We start from the raw sequence: 20,521 nt of genomic DNA, 5'->3' as shown, positions 1-20,521 counted from the left end.
AGGGTGGTCTTATAATTTTTTCCCATGGCTGTATGTTCTAGTTCCTCCATTTAGTCAAATAACCAAACGATATGTTCCTCAGAAGAATTACAGTAAAACATAAACCAGTGAATAAATAAATGAAGTTGAAGCTGCTGCTATGAACTTCTGCCAGAGAAAGATTTCTGAGAATTAGAAACACAGAACATTACATGTCGATGTGCCTCCAAATACATTAATTACAACTCAGAGCACTGATTAAATCTGAGCTTTTTATATCACATCCTGAAGATGAAGGCAAAGAGCAGAAAATCAGACAACATCCACACTGAACACTGATGCTGCTCCTTCTGCTCCACAGTAACAATTTGATCCATTCTCCACAGCAGAGAGTTTACAGTTCCACTGCTGAAGGAGCTATAGAATAAAAGCTAATGGTGGCATTAAGTCGACAGAGCAGACAGTGAAGGATGGTGGACAAAAGTTCACCTCCAGTATGACGAGGTGAGTCAGAGAGCTCTGCTACAGACCATCACTACCACATTAAGACTGTTTATCAGAGATTTTCTGCACATTCTGAGAATCTCATGAGAAAAACCTGATGGAAACAGCAAAATTTGATGATAATGTTACAGATAATGTAGCTTTATAAAATGTGTTTGTCTGTTTTAGCGTCCAGAAGTCAGATTTATTTCCAACTTAACATCAAAATCTGGAAAATGTAATGATGTAACATAAATGCATACATGTGGTAAATGGCAAAGAAGAAAAAAATTTGATCAGTGCAGAAACACCATGGTGACCAAAGGGACAACTGCTGCTGCAGCTCCATGAAATCAAAACAGTACTGCCATCAATTAATTTCTCTGCATATTTTAAAGATTCTCATGAGAAAAGCTTGATGGAAACACCAAAATTCAATAACACTTTAGAAAATGTACATAGAAGTTTTAACTCTGGTTTGAGGTGTTTTTATCTTGTTTTTAACAGTTAATGCTCTAAACAAGAGATGGAAACTTTTTCTCAATAAGCTCTGAAACAACAAGTCTCGTCTGCTGATCAAAGGACGTTACTGCAGCTTTGTTTATTTGATGGAAATTCACTGACTCACAGTTTCTATAATGCCACATTTCAACATTTCACTTCAATATTCGATTCGACTTCAGTGGAAACATGTCCACTTACTGTGAACAACAGTGTTTCCTCCCATTGGATGTCAGTCCAAATAAGAAAGAGCAAGTGTGTGTGTGTGTGTGTGTGTGTGTGTGTGTGTGTGTGTGTGCGTGTGTGAGTGTTTGAGTAGGAAAGAAAGCTATATTTTACCAAGTAGTTCGGTCTAAATGTCCTTCGAAGAATTGGATTTCCCAGAGTGGTGAGGCTTCAGTGAAAACGATCGGCCTCGCTGCGAGGACTGTGTGTGTGTGTGTGTGTGTGTGTGTGTGTATCAGTCCTTGCCTCAGAAGCTCTGATCCTGCAGCAGCTCTCAGTTGTCACATGTGTATTTGTGCACATGTCTATGTTGTGTGTGAGTTGTGTGTTTAAGTGTGTGTTGTGTATCTCTGTCTGACGGCGATTTTGGAAATTGAAGATGTTTTTTGGCAAATTGGGGACATTTTGATAAGTGGGGACAGTTTTGCAAAGCGAAAACATTTTTTGGAAGGATGAGGCATTTCTGGAAAATGAGGCTTATTTATAAAAGACAGGACGTTTTGTTAGAAGGAGCGTTTTATAAAAAGTGAGGATATTTTTCTGATTGTTTTCCCCGTGTAAGAACATTTTGTCTAATGTGACGGTACAAGATATTACTCGTGGTTTTGGAACGCTACGAGACTGTTGAGAGATGATTTTCTCTGGTGTCTGTCAGGCTGCAGCTCTGATGTAATGCCGAATATACTGATAGCCCATAACTTAGACTTAGACAGACTTTATTGTCATTCAGGTATACATAGACACATGCATATTGGATGAAATTCTGTTGCATTAAACTAGAAGTAAGCATTGTAAACATCATGATATCTTGTCGGGAAGGGGCTAAAAAACTCTCCAGAGTTTACTGCAGACTCTCTGGACAGTTTGTCTTCTATTCAAACCTGTTGGAGCCTATTAATTCTTTGTATTTTGGGAATGCTGATGACTATTGTAGGTTAACTATTATTATTGATTATAATTGTTTTTTTCTGCTCAGGTCCCTCCTCCTAGCCAGGCCATCCTCCTCCTGTGATTAGGGAGTGAGGACAGCTGGTTTCTTTGAGTCTGTTTTTTTGTTGAATGAGAGGAGGGAGTGAGGAGTGAAACAATTTATCAACCACAAAATTACATTTTTTATTTTGCTTATTGTTGGAAGTCAACCCGGAGTATATTTCTGTTTTTGTAAATAAATCCCACCACATTTGGTTGAAACTGAAACTCTGTGAGTGCTTATTATTTAGTGAGTCGTAGACCTCCTCCTCACAGACTGCTCTGATATTTGTTACCTTTTTTTGAAAGCAAGAGTAGCCGTAACACAAACCTGTTATGGAATAAACGCTTCACATGTCACAGAGTCTCCTCTCTGCTGCTGTGACTGTTTCATATGTTCTTGCAGTTTATCATCACACCGCTGTGTTCAGAGTGAGACAATAAAACTCTTCATGTCTGTGTTTTTTGTCTCTTACAGACATGAAGCTTGCATGCTCCTCCTGAACCTCCAGGCTGCTGCAGGCCTCATCTACACTTAAAGAAACAAAGAAGAATAACTATTAAAATTGAAGGATATTATTTTCTAATAGGACATTTTAATGTTAAAAAGCAATTTGCTCGTCCCTCTCTGAGGAGCAGATGATTGTCAGTTTGTGGGGTAAATATGAGATTAAACAGTTTAAACTATAAATCAAATTAAGAAACTATAGTATGGAAAATATAGTAGTGTGGAAGAGATAAGGTATTTTATATGTTTATATAGATGTAGATTGGTGTGTATATAATGTAAAATTTACTGATTTATATATGATTGATTAGAAATGTATTATTACAGGTGAATATATGATGATCGTCTTGAGGTTAAACTTCATCCTGCTCGTTTTCGAACATTTAAAGGTATTTATTTTCATTTTGTGTGCTTTTTATTTTACTTTGGCGTTGTGTCATGTCTGAAATAAAAGTATATCATAAAAAAATGAATATATAAATATACTGGAGTTCTTCAGTTTGATGGAACGCAGTATTTCATATGTTCTGTGTGTCCCTGTGTGATGCTGCGTTTCATTCTGTTTCTCCTCTTCTGTCGATCCCTCCATCTGTTCTCTGCATGTTTATCTTTCCTTCTCTCTTCATCTTTTCATCTCTGCTGCACAGTCAGCTGTCAGACAGCCTTCTAAACATCTTCAGAGGAGAAATAATCTTTCCATCAAGCGGCTGACGGTCCATTGTTCTGCCATATGGTGTAAACAAACGTTTAACAGTGGAGACGAAACTGTAGAGACTTTAAATGATGCATCAGGACGAGCTCAGGGAGAGAGAGAGAGATATCTGCTGCTACCTGTTGATGAGCTGAGACAATCAAACATCTCCACGACCAGACGAGAAGAAACAAGCAGTTTCTGCTTCAGGTTATCATCTAAACATCTAAAATCTAATCCTGTATAATCACGGTAAAATGCTCCCACAAGCTCCAAACAGTGACAAACTCACAGAAACACTCACATTATAGTTTATAGTTTATTATTGAGATCCCCATTAGCTGCAGCAAAGCCACAGCTATTCTTCCGGGGGTCCAACAGTATCAAATATACAGTTGAAAACACAAAACATAATAAAAAATAAAAAACAAAACAAAACAAAAATTATTCACATATTAATCCATATTATACACATTTTTACATATATGTATACATCATTCCAAACCTACTAACACATAATACATATGTTGTATATACACATTCGCTCTACAGCATATACATTATAATAACACATATCATATATCTATAGAAATATACTACATACATATAAATATACCGTGTTTTCTTATTTTGATAAATACTGTTTTATTAATATTTTGAATTGCTTTATGTTAGTGGTGAGTTTGATATTTTAAGGCACATGTGAGGAATGCAGCAGTTTTATCTACTTTTCCACGACATCATTGACCCTTTTCAGTTTCATTTTACAGACAATACCAACAGCAATACTACCAGTGGTGGAAGAAGTATTCAGATCCTTTACTGCAATCAAAGTACTAATACCATACTGCAGAATGACTCCACTGCAGTAAAAGTCTTGCATTCACTTACTGAAGTAAAAGTACAAAAGTATCAACATTTACTTAAAGTATCAAAAGTAAAAGTACTCATTATTCAGAATGGACCCACTCAGATTGTTTTATATATTTTAAATATATTATTAGATTATTTGTATTGATGCATTTATGTGTGCAGCGTTTTAATTTCCTTAAGATATGGATCATTTTAGGTACTTTTACTGTTATGATGTTTAATAAAAACTGAAAAAAATTATCATGATCTTCATGTCAAAAGTAACTAAATGGAACTAAATGTAGAGTAGTAAAAAGTTCAATATTTGCCTCTAAAATGTAGTGAAGTAGAAGTATAAAGTTACAAAAAATGGAAATACTCAAGTGAAGTACAAGTACCGCAAAATTTTACCTAAGTCAATACTTGAGTAAATGTACTTACATTCCACCACTGGATACTACTAATATACTCAGGAAAAGGAATATAAAGGAATTTTCAAAAACAAGCTTCATGGACATTAAAACAAACAATACACAAAAAAATGTGGAAAACACATAAAAACAGGAAAAAAACGAATTAAAAAGTCCCTTTTATAAACTTGGTTTTAAAAGATTTTAAAGAGAGTTTGTCTGGATGTTCCACTACTGTGGAGCCCTAAAGTGCCTCACTACTGGGGTTACATCAGTATTTAACGAGTAAAACACAAATCAGTAAAGTACATTCATATATAAAATTAAAGAAAAAACAAACATTACCCTGCAACCTGAGTCTGAACATTCAGATCATGCTTCACTCAGAGCAGTGCTTTTATCCAAGTTGATCTTGTATCTCAGATAATACTTGCACCTGTAAAACATATACACTGTAAAAAAAAAAAAAGATAAACAATAGCTACTCAATAAAATTGAGGCAAGAGATTGCATGCAATATTATTAAATAAATCTAACTACGTTACAAGTTGAGTTAATAACAACTTAACAGGAAGTGCCTGTCGATTAAAAACGGACTAATTCTACTGTGTTGGATTCATTCAAAATTCTCTTGATTTAGAATTACATACACATAAAGATTATATGTAATGTGATCAAAATAAGTAGATTCTATCTCAAACATTTTTATATTAAAGTTACTTAAACAACTGCCTCAAAATCAAGGACGCATTTATATTTAATACATTTTATCAAATATATTAAGTAAAATGAAATGACTACAGACAATAATTTATTACAGTGTACTCTACATACTGGATATTTATTTCATACAAGGGTTTTGTTATTTTAAAGCTCCTTGACCTCATATAGAGTCACTTTGGTCCTGATGATCTGAAGAATCAGCAGAACGAGGTGGGTCCAGGCTTCGGTTGGTTTTCCTGCTGGGGAACACAAAGCAGCTGCCTCCTGCTGGAAACAGAGCAGAGAAATATGTGATTCATCAGGAAAAAATCATGCTGCAGCTCCCTGTTGTTGTGGACAGGTAGAATAAATTAATTCTAATAAAGTTATGATGAATGAAATGGTTCTCAGGAGAATTTCTCTCACAGAAAAGATTCTTTTTGGCACTTTGCTGTGTCACTGATGTTTCCTGCTTTATTGATTAGATGTTTTTAGACATGTTCTACATATATTTATACAAAGAACAGAGGTGTTGCTCTGCTGGAAGCTGATTATCTCTGGTTTGTTCCTCTCCTCCACCTGTTCTCTCTCTCTCTCTGTTCACCTGTCACAGCTGCAGCTCATTACCTCATCACACCTGCTGCGGGTTATCTGGATTCATGTGTTTGTTTGTTCATGATGAATGTTTAACTGCAGTGAAGCATAGTTCAGACTGAGGCTGCAGGGTCATGTGTGGTTCCTTTGATCTATATACCTTTGTATTTACATGACACACACACACAAACATGTGCAGTAAAATGAAACGCTCTCTTCAGAAGCTGTTCAATCTCTGAGCAAAATTTCCTTGAAATGAAAAACACTGCATCTTTGAAGTCTCCTTTCCCTCGACTGATTGTTCTGTAACTGCCAGGTATTGTAATATGCCACAAATAACATAAAAAACATTTTCCTGAAGGGCCCCGGAGGATTACTGTACCACACACACCCCCTAACCTCAGCATGCACAGTTACATCAGGCCGTGACTCAACGTGTTGCTGTCTCCTTATCGCCAGAGCTGCAGTTTGATGTCTGATGACATAAATTTGCACCAGAGGTCATCAACTGCATCTGTCCAAGGGCCAGACTCTTTCTAAAGAGACACTGTGGGGGCCAGACTTTAGAATAAAGATGTAATGTTAAATAAAGATATAATGTACAAATAAGATAAGATAAGATCAGACTGTATTTATCCTACAGTAGGGAAATTTAGTCATCACAGCTGCTCAAGATACAGATATCAAATCAAATCAAACTTTATTTATAGCGCTTTTCATACATAAAAATTCAACACAAAGTGCTTTACAAAAAAAGAAAAAAAAAGAATGAAAACAAACAATACAAATGACAAAACCCACCCCTCCCTCCCCCACATTTGTAAGTATACATACACAAACATGCACACACACGCATTTAGTCATGCAAGCACACAAACACACACTCAGACTCACACACAGAACATATTTATTGACAGTGTAGAGACATGAACATACATATGTAACAAACAGAATAAAGAATATAGAAAATATACATACATTATTTACACATTATATACAAACATTGCTGCTTTTGGGCATTTAATATTAATATATATGTTTTGTGTTTGTGTGTTTTTCTGAGAGTACTTTGCAATTTATAGATATTGCACATTGGAGAAGATATATTTCAGCATGTAAAATAGGTTATATAGGTTGTTAAAAAGCATGCAGTTAGCCTCTTTATCATTGTTTTTAAAAAAAAATGTAATTCATGCTATTTATATTTGCCTATATCCGTGTCAACAGACCCATAAAAACATGTGAATCCAGAATGATAACTAGATTGGTAACAAGAAAATGTTTGCTGAGGCGTGATGGTTAAAAAAATGTGAATCGGCATTGTAAATATGTGCCAAAATAATACCAGGACACATTTTTTTCTTCCTCACATTTTCTGAATGCATTAGGCTGTTATTATTCTGCGGGCTGGGCTGGATATTGATGATCACTGCTCTCAACCAAGCAGCAAACCATGCCTTAAACATGCATTTTGTCTAGTCGCCAGCAGGGGGCGACACCAACAGGTGCAAAAAAAAGCCTGTTTTTATGTAAGTCAGTAGAAATATGACTCTACTGAGGTCACAAATCATGTCAGAAGTAAATATTTTCACAATGAATTTAAGGTTTCAAACACTAGTTTAAAGTCTTCTTCAATAAAGCATGATGTTGATTTAGTAAATGATGGTCCATTTAGAGTCAAACAGAGCAGGAAGCATGAAACTAAGTACATTGACTCAAGTACTGTACTTAAGTACAATTTTGAGGTAACTTTATACTTCTACTCAACTACATTTAGCTGCCAGCTTTAGTTACTTTTCAGGTCGAGATGTGACATAAAAACATGATCATTTTAAAATGATTGTGCATGTTTATAAATTAAACCTCATAACAGTATTTTTATTTATTTACTTATTGTTGTTTGCACTTGAAAAACATAAAACCATAAAGAAAGAATCGTACAAGAAACATTTAAAATGTGCAGGAAAGATCAAAAAGCCCCAAAGGGCTTATAAGCGACCCTCCCTCTTAAACCTGAAAATACTTACTATAAGTATACTTACACTTATACTAAGTATACTACTATAACTATACTTTTCTACACTATTATACTACACTTTTCAAACAAAACAATGATACAAAGGTTTAAGTAGTTAAAGCTCTGTCATGAGCTCTATCATGATGACAGTAAAATGCTAAACTGATATGTCTACATAATATTACACTTGTTAACATGCTGATCGTTGGTCATCAAACCAAATGTTTACAAGTGGTTTCTGCACCTCAGATCAACCATATGGGCCCTGCTCCTTCTGTACGTTACTGCCTTTAAACTTTTCTGTTTATCATGTTTAAGTGATTATAGCAAAGGTTCAGATTCTGATTAAATAAATGTCTTGTTTGTTGAAATATGAAATACACCTGGTTAGTGGTTCGGCTTTGATGGCAGAATGAAGATTCAGTGGAGAAGATAAGTGTTTGTGTGTGTGTGTGTGTGTGTGTGTGTTTATATCACCAGTACGAGTCTCCAGGAAGGACTTTAACTCTTTCATTTAGTTTAATTATCCAACATTCTATCACTGTGTGTGTGTGTGTGACCAGAGGTTTCTTCATTGCATGTTCATTCAGTCCATCTCTCTCTCATTAGCCTGATGAAGCTGTTAATGCGGCCCCCGCTGCTTCACGTTGAATTAAACACGTTCCCATTAGTTCTGGATGAAACGATGCAGCAATTCATGTGATTTCATCAACACATTACATTTCTCTATCACTGTGTCCACGGTGATCACTAGCTGCTGCTCCCACACATCACTGATCTCTATTTAACATCACATGTCCACAAACAGCTCACTCTCTCTTTATTTATTTCACTGTCCGCTTGGAATCTCCAAGGGAAGAGGATGTTTAAATAATAGAAAAAGACTTAAATGTGTGAGATGTGTTTGAAATTTTACAGAAAGAGGACGAGAGACATCTGAGATAAAAACATGATCAGGATGGGAGGTAAAAGTTTAACCATGTTTGATGCTTGAGAGTTGATATACATTGTCTAGAAGTTCCTCCAGAATTAATTCACTGTGAGATTAAAAATGAATCAGTTATAGCCACTAAAAGACAAAGAGTCAGCCGAGAACGTCCTCGAGGAGCTGAAGAGGTTAAACTTGGTTGACTGCTAGAAAATAAATGTGTGAAAAACGTCTTTGCATGTTGTTGTGTGTTAACAGTCTGTCTGTCTCAGTGTCTCAGATGTCCATTACACCATGAACCTGGTGTCTGACACACACACACACACACACATGTACGCGCACAAACGCACACACACACGCACAGACAAACACACTATGGGCTTAAATTTGTCTCATTAATACCTGTAAACGCAGAGGGTGATCTACAAATATTCCTTTCTCTCTTCCTTTTTTTTTTTTTTTTTAACAAATAACTGTATATTTAAAAATATATTGTGTATTTGTAAATACACAATTTTCCATTTGTAAAAACGGCGTCCCTGTCTCTGTCTGAACTGTCTTTTGGAGTCAGTCAGTACGTTTACATGCACAGCTTACTCCAGCTATGCTCAAAAAGTCTCTTTGCTCTCGGCTCTGGTGTGCTGGTCGCGCAGGGTAATTAAACGTTTAACCAAATGGGCACAGACGCGATAGTGTTATCATTGTTTTCATTTTATTTTCACGGTATAGGTGCTAATGTAATGTAGGGCAAGGAAAAATAGTTTTACTTACGGAGGATGGTGGCTGCTCTCCATCTTCTGCCATGGCTTTACCGCATAATTGAAAGTTAAGTGTAAGTCCACCTTAAGCAAAGTCCAAACCATCGCTCTATCAATGCATATAACAACACTGCCACCTGCTGTTGAGGAGGGCGGGACATTTGTGAATCACAAGCTGTTTGTTTGTGGATCTGTGGATCTCGACATGAATGTCTCAAAAACACTTCATTGAGGAAAGAGATGCGTGTGTGTGATTGGAGATCAGTGATGGGAATAACGGCGTTATAAGTAACGGCGTTAGTAACGGCGTTACTTTTTTCAGTAACGAGTAATCTATTTGATTACTTTTCCCATCATTGTAACGCCGTTATCGTTACTGCCAAAAAATGTGGCGCGTTACTCTGATTTAAGGCAGCTGTTTTTCATCAGACCAACTAGATCTCTAAACCGAGCGGCAAAGATTTGTCTTGTTCCTCCTTAAATCCTCGGTGAGGGCGGGGGCACGAGACATCGCATAAATGATGACGATTGGCTGAGGTTGAGTAAAATTCTATGGTAAGCCAATCAGAGGTGGAGTTGGGCGGGTGTTGCTTTGCTTATGCAAATTCGAAAGCTCGCGTAGCCTAGTGACCACACACACAAAGACGACACAGACGTGACACAGACGTGAGGCAAAGTCAGCGAGAAACAGGAATGGCAAGTAGTCCAAAAGTAGCCTTCTTTAAATGGAAGTATAGCCACTACTTTTCCTTATAGAGATTAAGGGAACGAGTATAACCGTGAAATGCACATTATGCTCTGGAGTCAAGTTTAATGAAACATCTTTTAGCGTTACATGCTTCCACGAAATTAGTGGCCAAGATCCCCGAAGGAGAAGGAGACGGTGGAACAACACCCAAGCAACTGAAGCTTGATTTTACGGCCCAAACACACGCTTTGTCTCAGACCGAGCTAAACAAACTGGTAGCCAGGTATGTTGTGGAGGATATGCTGCCATTATCGACGGTTGAGTCGGAGTCATTCAAAGCACTAGTTCAGAAAATACCGGTCAGAGGAGGGGTAAGCTTGCCATGTAGAAAGACGTTCTCAAACTATATTGACGCACAATATGCTGAAATGAATATCAAGCTCAAAGGGACATTCGAGAGATTAGAATATCTGTCGACCACAGCAGATATCTGGACTGCATGTAATAAAAGTTATCTAGACGTAACGGCACATTGGCTAAATCCACAAAGCATGGAGCGAGGTCAGGCAGCACTGGCATGCAAGAGGTTCAAGGGGCGCCATACACATGACAGAATAGCAACGGAGCTTGACCATATCCACTCTTCTTATGGCATAACCCACAAGATCACGACAACAGTCACAGACAATGGCTCAAACTTTGTCAAGGCCTTTAAAAGATACCAGCCAGTCGAGCATGATGACGAGGATGAGGGTGAGGATGAGGTGACGTTTACCGATATCAGTGAGGCCTTGCAAACCACTGTTGTGAATGATGATGATGATGATGATGATGATGAAATTGAGATCACTTTGCCTCCACATATGAGATGTGCGTCACACACTCTGAACCTTGTTTCATGCACTGATGTAGACAAATGGTTACTGTCAACACCAGGAACAAAAGCAGTGTACAGAAACGCTACCACAAAATGCACAGGGCTATGGAACAAGGCTAGTCGGTCAACGGTGGCTGCAGAGACTGTGCATGATGTTATCTCAAAGAAGCTGTTAGTCCCATGCACCACAAGATGGAACTCATTTTATGATGCCCTGGCTCTTATATGTGGGATTCCTATGGTTGAGCTGAACACCATCTCGTCCAAGTTTGGATTGACAGCCATCACAGAACGAGAACACCAGTTCATTAAGGAGTACTGTACAGTCATGAAGCCACTTACAGTTGCCTTAGACATTCTTCAAGGAGAAGATCATTGTTACCATGGCACACTCCTACCGACCCTGGAGACATTGATTTTCAAGACCCTGCAACTGAAGAGTGGACTGCACATCCTAGTTGACCTTCCAGAGGCAATTGTCACAGTAAGAACTTTAATTTATTTTAGATCTTCAACAAATTACACAATAATTTAATTGTATTAATTTAGATGGATGAGAAAGGTTAACTCTATTCTCTTCTAGCCTAGTCTTTACAGTTATATTATATTATGACTACAGATGACGGACCTTCAAAGCCTTGTTGTAAAGAAATAGAATGTATCTGCATTTATATTTATATAAATATAAATGCATAATAATCTATAATGCTCTCTCTCTCTCTCTCTCTCTCTCTCTCTCTCTCTCTCACTGGATAGGGTAAGACACAGATAATATAATATGGACTTTGCTTCCTTATGTTTCATTCAGGTGATCAAAACAAGATTTGCAGAGGTGCTGGAAAGCGAGGATGCTGTCTTGGCTGCTGTGACTCTGCCCAAGTTCAAACTACGCTGGCTGCGGACACAGGACAGGAAGGACAAGGCCAAGGCAAGTCTGCTGGCAGAGTGTCGGAAACTTGTCCTGTACCAAGACCGGCAAGCAGGTACCAGCCCACCAACACACCATCTCAGCACAGACTCTGCCATAGAGGATGAGTTCTTTTCCTTTGAGGAAGAGGATGACACCTCTTCTACTGCTGAAAGTCAAGTCGCAGATTATTTCAAGTCAGGAGAACAAGGGATAGACTCTCTTAATGGATTTGCACTGATTAAGAAAATTTCACTCCAGCATAATGCAGCCACTCCATCCAGTGCCCCAGTAGAGAGACTTTTCAGCCTGGGGAAGCTTGTCTTGACTCCACAGAGGAACAGGCTTTCTGACCAGAAGTTTGAGAAGCTTTTGGTTTTGAGATACAACCACTGGTTCAGTGGCAAGAACGGATGGATGGATGAGTAGATGGGTTGGTTTGGATGGATGGGGAGAATGGAATGATGGTTGGATGACTTGTTGGATTGATAGATGAATGGATAGAAGAATGAATGAATGCATGGATGGATAGATGAATGAGTGAATGTTCAGGAGCTAAAGTTGGATACAGTGTGTCTACCTGTTGTCTAAAGTTGTGCTGTATCTTATTAGATTTGCAGTAAAAAGAGTATTTTTTTTTTTGAATACATTTTTGGTACATTGCTTAAAGAGCATAATTTAATTTAATATATTTGTTGGCTGGCTGCAGTCTCCTGAGGTGAGATTGTCAATGGCCAGAGAAATGGATATTTTTTTAATGTATTTTTTTTTATTTTTAATGTATTACCTGTTTATATTTGGATGCCATGGAGTTTTTCTACACATTGCACTTTTCAGTGATATTGAAAGCACTTCATTCTTACACTGTTCTATTGTTCTGCTTCTTTGAACTACAAAGAGTGACTATATTATTTATTTTTTTTGTACATTGCTTAACAAGCATAATTTAATTTTGCTTAGTTGTGGCCTGTTGAGGTGGAATAAATATCAAAAGTTCCAAAACATCTATTGTGTTATTTTTATTGATCCACTCTATAAAGATAGTAATTATAATATCTACAATAATACATGACATTTTATCGGATGCTAGTCTCACTTTCCCACAGCAACTTTAAAATAGTTTAGTTTTGTGTACTGTGGATTTCTGTTATGTATTGTATGTAGTGTCCATTTCATTATAGTATTCAGATTTAAAATAAATAATTGAACACGCACATGTATTTTAAGTTCCGTCAAAGAGGGGTGGAGGTGGGGTCCAAATTCTTTGACACATTTGAGCATTTAAAAAATTACTTGAAAGTAACGCAATAGTTACTTTCCAAAGTAACTAGTTACTTTTATAATTTGTAACTCAGAAAGTACTTTAGTTACTTTTTGGGAGAAGTAACTAGTAACTATAATTAGTTACTTTTTTAGAGTAACTTGCCCAACACTGTTGGAGATCCACAAATGCTGAATCACACTTCACAAGCAGAATTTTCAGTTTAACAAATGCCTTTTCGTTTTAACGAATACACATTTATTTGTAAAAACCAACACACAACAAATCCTAAATTTGTGTTTGTGAAAGGAATATTTTTATGCAACAACACTGGTTGAGGAGGGCAGGCCATCTGTGCATCACAAGCTATTTTTTTGTGGATCTGTCTCAAAAATGCGTCTTTGAGGAAAGAGATGCGTGTGTGTAATTGATGATTCACAAATGCAGAGTCACAGTTCACAAACAGAATTTTCAATTTTACAAATGTCTTTTTTGTTTTTACAAATGGAAAACTGGGTATAAACTATTGTATTTGTGGATAGCAAAACACGTGTGAAAATCAAGGACTATTTGTAGATCACTCTCTATGCGTTTACAGGTATTAATGAGACAAATTTAAGCCCATAACACATACACATACACACACACAAACGCACACACAGATACACACGCACACACACACACACACAAACACGTAAAGGCACACACACACACACACACACACAAACACGTAAAGGCACACACACACACACACACACACACAATACATACACACACACAGGCACACACAGAGAAACACACACACACACAACAAACATGCACGCATGCACCCACGCATGCACACACACAGATACATATGCACATACACACACATAGATACATATCAAACATACAAACACACACACACACACACACAATATACACAGACACACACACATACACACACACACACACACACACACACACGTTATATTACCAACAGTGGACTGTGATACTATCTTACTACACTGTTGCACATAGTCTTTTTCACTAATTTTACTGCAAAAAAACCAATATATATATATATATATATATATATATATATATATATATATATTTTTTTTTTTTTTTTTAATATATATGTCCAAGCGAGGACTTCATCTTTAACAATCTGTACCACAGTATCACAGGGAACCTGCACTAGTATATCTGTTGTTTTTCAGAGTTCCTTCTGCTGCTGAGAGAACCTCTCTCACATTAACAGCCACTGGGTCCTTTGTTAATACAAAATATGAATCTGTGCAGATTTAAAGCCATTGAAAAGTGCCTGAACATGTATTTAGGTACTTCCATTTGCATCGCAATGGATCCATTCTCCCACATGTGACTTACCTGCTTCTGTCATGTTAAATTCACTTCATTTCACTGAACTCAACTGTCACTTAAAGCACTTGGATCCCGTCTGTTAACACTGAAGAATTTTACTGCTTCCATTTGGTTTTTCACTCTCAAACTGAAAGCTGCAACCAGATGTCCAACCTGAACGGCTGTTTTCAGACTTATGGCTGGATATATGTGACAGATGGAGCAGAACCATCAGCATACATATTTAATATTTATCCTCTTGATGACATCTGACTGTTTTTAACCTCTTCACTGTAAAATGCAGGAGGTTCACTGAGAGTAATCTCTTTCTCAGCTAGAGGGACTCAGCAAGATCTCCAACCAAGAACAGCACCACCCATAGACTCCTATGAGTGTTTGCCAAAATGACACGTACGGTTCACTGCTGTAAAAAGCTGCAGTTTCTTTAGAGACTTTAGAGTTTAAAGATAAGATAAGCTTTTCCTTTATTAGTCCCACAACAGGGAAATTTCCAGTATTACAGCAACAAAGTGGACAGCAAGATAGAGAGGAGCTTCAACAAAAATAACAATAAATAGTAAAGAGCAGTATAAACTAGAAATATAAGAACAGGTATTAGCAATAAAACAAGTAGAAATAAAAATAAAAAGTATTTACAATTTACAATGAAACAAGTAGAAATATAAAAAAGTATTAACAATTTAGACAAAACACTTGTACTAAATTTCTGCACTGTTTATGTACTCCCTTGTAAATATCTGCTCGTACAGTATTTCTTCTTGTTTATTACTTCCCTGTATTTATATTTTTTATTGTCTCTTGCATTCTGGAATTTTGCACATTTATACTAGTTTTTAACTTTACACCATTGTAAATTGTAGAGTTTACAATGGTACTACTGGGCGGAACAATTACGTACTGCAATGTTTTATTTCTCTGCTTCTGATCCTCCAGCATGGCTAACTATTGAACGTATTACATCAGGTCTATCCAGGGCCGGAGTGGGGCCACTTTTCAGCCCGGGAATTTCAGGCCCAAGACCGGCCCACTTTTTCCATCTGAGCAAATAATGCATATTGGTTCATCATGGACTGTCATATACTGCTCTTTCTTACATTAAATAACTTTAATTCATGTTGTTTACTCTGTTATCTTCTCTACCTGTCCCTGTAGTCATGGCCTCCTCATTGCAAATTTCGGGCTCATCATTTTCAGCAGGAGACTGGCTTATCTGCTGCTCAGAAGCTACAAAGAAAAAATAATTTCACTGCATAGCCTACACAGATCAAGTTTGAGTTTTGTTATCAATATTTTCATAATATTTGCAAAGTCTATGAATCGCCATATATCAGGTGATATAAAAAGGCTTATATTTTAATTCAATTCAATATTTTGCTTGCGAATAGGTTGACAACGCTTCAACGATATTAACCACGTTACAACGTTAGCCGAACAGTTACGTTGCATTAAGCTTATGTCTCTCTTTACCAGTTGCCACTTGTGCCACATTTGGCAGCATCCTCCTCCAATGCCTTTCTTTTCTTCAACCTGGCTTTTTCAGCCCCTCCTGGCCTCTTCCTCCCATCCATCCTCCCCGACGTGTATCGTTGAGATAGGGCTGGCCCAGCTATCGGTAGCCTACCTGAGAAAACTTTTTTGAAAGACGGCTATGGACCCAACCAACTTTATTTGGGAGGGGAGAACTCCCTCGCATGGTACAGCCCATGCTGAGGCTGCGGTGTCAGAATGCAAAACGTGTTTAGCGTACTTTAATGGATGGACTAACGTGAAAAATGTCAAATAAATAAATTATCGGCCGGCCCAAAAGTGAAGCGGCCCACCGGGAACTCTCCCGATTCTCCCGATTACCCACCCCAGGCCTGGGTCTATCTCTTCAGTCATATTTTTATTCCACTCATATTAAAAAACTCAAGAAGCAGACAAAAAACCCTTTTGTAAAAAATACCCTCTCAGGCCCCGTTCACACGAGGACGGTCTGAACAGAAGACGCAAAAGGGGCGTCGCGTCTTCACGTCTTATTCCTCGTTTAGACGAGCATTTTCGGGAGGAAATCTGCGTGCATACGGTGACGCAAAAGTGTGTGAAATTCGATTGTATGCATGCCAGGCGGCATCACTTAAAGCGATAAGAGCATCTTTGGGCATGCAGAAGTTTTCACGCCACACATTTTCATCAGCTACTACTTCCACAAAGTTAGCCATGGAAGTTATGGAAAAAACAGAAGTTACTTTTGTTTCCACATGAACATGAACCCCATTCTCCTGGTGAAAGTCCTCCGTTTGTTGGTGTCTTTATTCAGCCTGTATTAAGCACAAGAAATTAAAGTTCCATGTCACAATTCAAGATATCAAACTATCATGGAATAGGCTTCCAGGCATTCTGTGTGGCTTTTGAACATCTATTCTCCTGCGTTTACAAGGAGCCTCTGAATGCACCATGAAGTCTGACGGAAAACAAAACTTTATGGCTGACTCTGTGAGAGAAAATGGTGGACTGGTGCTGCTGATTGTGCTGATTGAAGTCCTTGTTACTGATCTATAAAGTGGAGAGAGAGCTGAGCTTCTTGGAGCTCCAACTGCAGCGTCATTTATTTAGCACCATTATAAATCACCAGAGAAAAGGCAAATAAGAGAGCAGAGGCAGCCTGAGAGGAGGAGTGGATTATTCATACCAGCAAGAAAGCATGTTGATGCGTTAGGAAAATGACTTTAATGCTTTCTGAGAACATGCAGTGTGTGTGTGTGTGTATGTGTGTGTGTGTGTGTGTGTGTGTGTGTTGATGTGTTTATTTTGAGTCTAATGACATGTTCTCTCCTGTGTCCTCATTAGCAGTTATCACAGGGATGTCATGTCAAGCAGCGACAGCCTCCAACCAGAAAACCCCACCGGCTCTAAAAGCACACACACACACACACACACACACACACACACACACGCGCACACACATGCACACACACACACACATACTCTGCTCATGCAAAACACACAGCACAAACAACACACACGGCACAAACACACACACATACCCTGCACACGCAAAACACACACACACACACACACACACATACCCTGAACACACACATACACACACCCACAACCTGCACATGCCACACACATGCATACCCTGCGCAAGCAAAACACACGTAAAACACACACTCATACCCTGCACACCCAACACACAAACACATGCACGCATATACCCTGCACAAGCAAAACACACATGTCAAAAACACACATACACATACCCCGCATAAGCAACACGCACACACACACACACACACACGCACACGCACACACACATGCATTTTTGTGTCCTCCACATGCACAAACATCAAACACGTCTGGTTGGACAGAGAGTCTCTGAGGATCTGATCTTCCCTCCAACAGAAGAACAAAATGAAATAAAACCTCCTCAGCCTTTGGCTCAGAGACACACAGACTCCTGATTGTGTTTAGCCCCAATTAACCATCCGGCAGACATTAAGAGGTTCAGGGTGGTGATGCAGTTTGTAGTTGGAGCTGGAGATATTTCCTCCCCTGTGAAAATCTGCAGACTTTATGCATAATTAGCTCTGGAAATGGGAAATAAATGATTTTTGTTATGAAAAGGGAAATCAACAGCTGCTGGGAAAAAGTAACTCAATTCTGTACGATGTGAGTAACAATCATCAGTCATTTAAACCCTCAGTTAATAAGAAAACAGTTATATTTTTAATTTGTGATGGATGCAGAAGACTTTGTTTGCTTATTGGCAATAAAAAACAAGAAGAAGACAGGAATCAGCCGTGTGTTGGCGCCCAAACAGCTGATAAAATGAGACATTGAGCTGAGAATAGACGTGTGCTGCGTAATTATCATTTTATTAACACGCAACTTAACAGAAATAACAGATTAATGATTTAAAATGTTAAATCCATTCAGAGAACACCTGAACACTCTGCAGCCAGTCAGAGTTTTTTATTTATATTTAATATAAATGATCTGTTTTCATGAAAAGTTTGAAGAGTTTTTCTCCAGCTATTTTTATTTTGACTGTCTGAGTGACTCGTGGGATCACAGTTTGTGAAACTGGTGTTAAAGTTTCAGAAAACATGACTGAAACAGAAGGAAACTGTTGGAGATTATTTATAGATTCATCATCATCTAGTGTTCTGGTCGCAGTAGGACAGCTTGTGGACTGAGTCAGGTGTGTATGTGTGTGTGTGTGTGTGTGTGTGTGTGTCCCTGGTAATGAAGGAACATTTCACCTGGTGCCTCATTTATGTTTTTTCATAGTTTTCGGAACTTTGTGGCTCAGAGTAGATTGTCAATAAGATTTCAAGAAGAAAATCAAGAAAATTTTTTAGACTCACATAGACAGAAACTAGTTTGAAGGAATAATGTCTTGTCTAATGTAAAGTTTATTTATAGAGAAACTTTCACAGATAAAATCACAAAGTAAAAATATATACATCCAAATGCCGGTTTAAATAGATAGATATAGTCCACAGAAAGATCAGACTGAGGGAGATGTGTTTGACCTGAGACAGCTGATAGGTACGGAGGAGTCTGAGTGAGCAATGAATGACAACTTTAAACTGAGTCCCGTATCAACAGGGATCCAGTAAGAAGGCTTCATGTGAGACCGTGAATTTGAACTAGTGAATAATCTGGATTCACTAAAGATGCCCATATAAGTTTTTCGGTCTGTGTGTGTACTGAAGGATGAAACCTCTCTCTGCTCCAGCTGCCATTTGTTCTCCTGATGATGAACAGATGAAAACAAGTTTCTCCACAGCCAGCTCTCATGAAGGACTGAAACACAATAGACTTAATGAGTTTAAACACTGAAGTCACACAACAGCATTAAACCACAGCTAGAGCTGTCATGGAGGTCATCTCAACAGATCAAACCAATAAAATATTTTTTTACATATACTGCCCTACAAAGCCTTACTGCATTAACTACAGAATCTAACTCAAAATCAAAGCAGACCACAGTAAGTTCACTTACGGTCTGCTTTGATTGTGATACAGCCTTGTATTTCTTCATTGTGTTGAATCGTGAAGACAAGAATAATAGAAACTATAAGTTTATTTGATGGGGAAATTATTATCTAGATAGTGATAACGTAAATAAGTGAGATAGACTTAGACTAAAATAAACATTACTTTATAATATTCTGACTATAATACACAACTCTTTTAATTGAGTTGTGAAACACTTTTAAACAGACTTCTAACAAAATCAAATCGAAAATGTTGCTGGCCAGTTAAAAAATGTTAAAACATTTTAAAGCAGTTTTTTTCAGTTTTACCCTTTGCGTAGTTACTGCAACCAGGCTTTGTAGGGCAGTATAAAGTCTATAATTTTAACAGAGCTCAGAGTGCAGAAACAGCACACTGTTACCTAAAGTCGGGTAAGCTGCACAGACTCGTGTGGCGTACAAGTGCATGCAGCACATTATGTAAATCTTGGTGCTTGCAGTCCGAAAAAGAGAGTGTTACTGCAGTCAGGTCTTGAATAAAATATGAACAAAGTGGATGTTAAAGGTTTTAAATCTAAATGATGGTTCAGTCACCCACTAATGTCACAACCAAACAAAGCTTTTATTTCAGGAAGCACATGATCTGAACATGGTGTCACATATGCCTGTCTGTCACTGTTACCATGGTGAAGCTCACTGAATATGTGTAGCTGTCAGTCTGCCTGCAGAGGACATACATCATGCTTGTTACGAATGCGTGTGGATCGTGCTGCAGATTGAACCTGCGGCGATGTGAGCTCAGTAATCTGTTAGCTCCATGCACAGAAAGAGAGAGGATG

This window comes from Centropristis striata, chromosome 4 (assembly GCF_030273125.1).
Source record: "Centropristis striata isolate RG_2023a ecotype Rhode Island chromosome 4, C.striata_1.0, whole genome shotgun sequence".
NCBI lineage: Eukaryota > Metazoa > Chordata > Actinopteri > Perciformes > Serranidae > Centropristis > Centropristis striata.
The sequence above is the reverse complement of the archived record's forward strand: the minus strand, read 5'-3'. Positions refer to the sequence as shown.